This window comes from Sceloporus undulatus, chromosome 3, assembly GCF_019175285.1.
Source record: "Sceloporus undulatus isolate JIND9_A2432 ecotype Alabama chromosome 3, SceUnd_v1.1, whole genome shotgun sequence".
In the NCBI taxonomy this organism is placed as follows: Eukaryota; Metazoa; Chordata; class Lepidosauria; order Squamata; family Phrynosomatidae; genus Sceloporus; species Sceloporus undulatus.
Genome location: NC_056524.1, coordinates 201,893,898 through 201,897,909, shown reverse-complemented (window position 1 = coordinate 201,897,909; position 4,012 = coordinate 201,893,898). Strand labels below are relative to the sequence as shown.

General features: G+C 38.3%; 1 protein-coding gene across 14 annotated transcripts in view; it reads left to right on the top strand.

Annotated features, from left to right (window-relative positions):
* The window catches only part of HABP2 (hyaluronan binding protein 2), a 46,029-nt gene that overhangs the window by 6,699 nt on the left and 35,318 nt on the right, over window positions 1-4,012 (top strand). The window lies entirely within an intron of this gene.

Genomic DNA, 4,012 nt, shown 5'->3' with positions numbered 1-4,012 from the left:
ATAATAATAATAATAATAATAATAATAATAATAATAATAATAATAATAATAATAATAATAATAATAATAATAATAATATGTTTTTGGTTCCCTCTGTGGGCCACTGTGGAACTAACTGGAATTATACTAATATTTATATTGTTGCTGATATAAACCAATTATATTATTCCTGGTTACAGAAATAAATGCAAAAAGATAAAGCTCCTTGGAACTCCTAAATACTATGCATATACATTTCCCAAAATTTCTAATACTTAACAATAAGCATAAGTGGCAGTTTGTTGACTTGCCTCTTCATACTGTACTGTGGTCTGCAAACATGAAAGAGCTAATGACCACAAAGGCCTAGCCATAAGGACCTCTGAATATATAAAAGTGAATAAATTTATGGCAAGATCTTTCAATATGCTATGCAGAAAATAGGGTGACAACTTCAAGTCTCTTTCACTGGGCAATCCATTTGGCCAAATTCTGGAAGATACAGGAACCACAAAAGGGAATGCCTTAGGAGGGGTAAGCTGGGGGATCATCAGTGTGATTCTACCACTTGAACAGCTAGTAATAAATGCTAGTAATAAAAACACTTCATCACACAGGCACACACATGTGACGAGAGTAAAAGAGAGTGCCCACTTTCTAATGCTCTGTCACTAGGTTTTGCAAGTTGACATGCTATTAGAAGGGGACGAAACATCCTTTTTTCAAGGATGTTATTTCATCATCATTTATCTTAGTTAAACATTAACATAGTTAGTTGGCCAATGTGCTGGAGAGAGCCCACTGCCAGGAGAAGAGCAGTGTGAAATGCATTGTGAAGATTTAGAAGTTAACAAAAGCTTTTAGATATTTGTTTTGCTTTGTTTAGCTTTCTGTGCCTGCCACACAAAGCACTGGAGTGACCTTTCTGAAACTGGGCTGGGTTAATCCCCCCATCAACATCTACCACATTTCCAAATTTTATGTAGATGTGTGGAATAACATAAAAGTTGTAGTGAGTTTTTGTTTTTTCATATACAAATCAATGTGGGAGAATCTGCAATCAGGATTCCAAAATATCAATTTAGCTTTGGGATCTGGATCAGAATAGATTGAGTCCAGATTGATACAGAGTGAATTAGGATAGAAACCAAAGACCCTTGCACAGCTTTACTTTTTATCACATGACCAGGACTGGTTAGATCAAAAATGAGCAAAGACAGCATACTCAACAACTGTCCTGATTTGCCTTTGCCTCCCTTTCAGGCTGAGAAACTATGACTTGTCCAAGGTCACCCAGTGAATTTCCATGTCTGAGCAGGGATTCAGTCCCTGGTCTCCAGAGTAATAGTTCAATGCTCAAAACACTACACCATGCTGGTATTTGTTCTCCCTAAATTATTTCCCCTAAATTATTGGTTTTGCATTTCAGGATTTGTTGCAAAACATTCACAAAAGGTCTTTTGAACATTTTTTTTTTTTGCATTTTTTTTGCCTCGCAGGCTGAGAGAAAACATTTTGTATTTTTTCATTATTGTATGCAAGAACTAAACAAGAAAAGATTTATGTCCTTCGGTCAAACATTGCAATCTAAAAATTGGTATTCTTTGCAAGTACTAACCAGGGCTGACTCTGCTTTATTTCCAAGATCAGACAGCCTTTAGGATGTTTAAGCATAGTGATTTTAATCCTCGTGTCATTTGAAGAATGGTATAGCTATATAAATTTAAGAAAAGGACCAGTTTAGACTGAATCCACCAAGTGTGCTTTCTCTCTTACCAACTGCCACTTTCAAATTGACAAGTCCCAATTGCAAGTTGGAGGGCACGTACCTTTCAGCATTTCACGGGGAACATGTAGCCAAAATATTAATGAGAAAGAAGACACAAGCTAGGAGAGGCTGCTGCATTTTTCTTTTGTCTGGGCCTACTAGGAATGAAAAAAATCCACCCCTTCCTCTTTTCTAACTGAGTGTTAACTGCTTTTGCACTTTGAATTCAACTGGCAGCAGTTGAAGTAAGCTGATGGCAAAATGGAGAAATGGGAGGAGGAAAGAGAATCTGGAACATTTTAAAAGCAGCTGAAAAAGTGGAATGAACGAAGACTGATTAGGACTGTCCCTGCTCAAGTGGGATGGTATGGATACATTTACCACCTCACTGTTTTGGAGTGGTAGGTATGGAGGCAGTAGGAACACAGATGCCAGTGATATCCTACACTACGGGCATAGCAGCCAGGCCAAGCTAAAAGCAAAGTCAGGAATCAGGGCCAAGATCAAAATGTTGTATCTTACAGGAAAACAAGTCAGTCCAAACAACAGTAACGCACAAGATTTTCAGATGGAGGAAGAAAGCCAGGAGTAAAAGGTATACTGCTGGCAAAGTCATGCAATCACACTGAAGGTTTTTAGACACATCACACTTACCCAGGACTTAACCCACAAAGATCCAGAAAGGCTCCAGCAACAAAGTACATGGAGAAGTCCTGGAAATGGTTTCTTGCTGGAGCCTTCCTGGATCTTCAGGAAATCTTCAGTGCAATCACACAATTATCCCAGGAGTATGCATTTTTCTTCCCGTTTTTCCCATCTGATAATCTTCACAGAAGCAAGGTCATGCTGTCTGTGGTCAAAGCACAAGCAGAGCCAAGCAATTAACAAACAAAGTTGATCTCATGATGAAAGTAAAACACAGTACAGGGTAATACACCAGATGTGCAGGTACCACAAACTGCATGGAACTTCAGTCAGGATAAAAATTACTGCTGGCTACTGTGCAGTCCTAAAATTGGAGTTTATATTCCAGAATTACCAGAGCTTCATGAGCATCCAAAGTGAAGATACTGTGGGCTGCCTGACAAATGGAAAGGTTCCTACGGTTGAGAATTGCAACTCGTAGTTCAACATTTTAGTTGGTAGCCTCAAGGCAACCCCATGCTTTCAATCAGTATCATTCCAGCAGACTATGAGAGGGTCCAGCCTCCTCTTCTGACTGCAGAACTGAGCTACCTCTATTTAAAGGTGTAATCTCCAATACTGTTGAAGGCTCAAGTACTTGGAGAGCTGCCACCCTCATGTTCTAGGGGCTCAAATTACTCCTTGTTGGAGAAGAACAAAAATATGACAAAGATATCAATTTCACCACCACTGCCACAATATCATTGTAAGAGGCAGCAAAGAAAATTCAATGTGTGCCAATTTTTCCAAGCTGTAATTGTATTTCTTTGTCTGCACTATCCAGACAAAAGTCACCAAATCTCAGAGAATAGAAAGCAATCTATATACCAGTGGATGGATCTAGAGAAAATAGGGCCTGAGCTCTCCCTAGAAGCAAAGATGCCTAAACTCATATCACGAGAAGAAAGGACTCACCAGAAAAGGCTGTAATGCTTGGTAAAGTTGAGGGCAATAGAAAAAGAGAAAAATCACATTCCAGATGGATAGATCAAATCAGAGAAGCCACAGCCATGAATCTGCAAGAGTTCCACAGGGTGCTTGAGGATAGGATGATTTGGAGGTCTCTCATTCATAGGTTTGCCATGGGTTGAAGTAAACTTAATGGCAGTTAATAACAACAACAGCAACAACAACATGAAAAGGTGAAATTAATATGATTTCAAGTTATGACATTTTGAAGTAGAACCACTTTCATATTATATTTTATAATCTCTGCTATAAACAATGTGTTTACTACCCTTACACACACAAATGCACGCACTCATGGAAAACAGCTTCTTCTTGTGTTTTAAATTAAGGATTTTTGTTTTTCATATCTTGGAAAGTAATACATTTTTATAAGTTTCCTCTAAATTTCCTCTAGCTTCAAAATAAAAATTGGCTCTGCTTCTTCTACAGAATTAGCATATTTAACATTTTAGTATTTCGATAACATGGAGCATCCATCCATGGTGGAGAGGACAAACTAGTTTTGTCTAATAAGTGCCAGTACCTTTTCTAGTTCCTTTGAAAGACAAGCCCTCCCTCTTCTGGCTATACAGAATATAACAGGCCAGGAGAAAATTACATGTATCTCACACT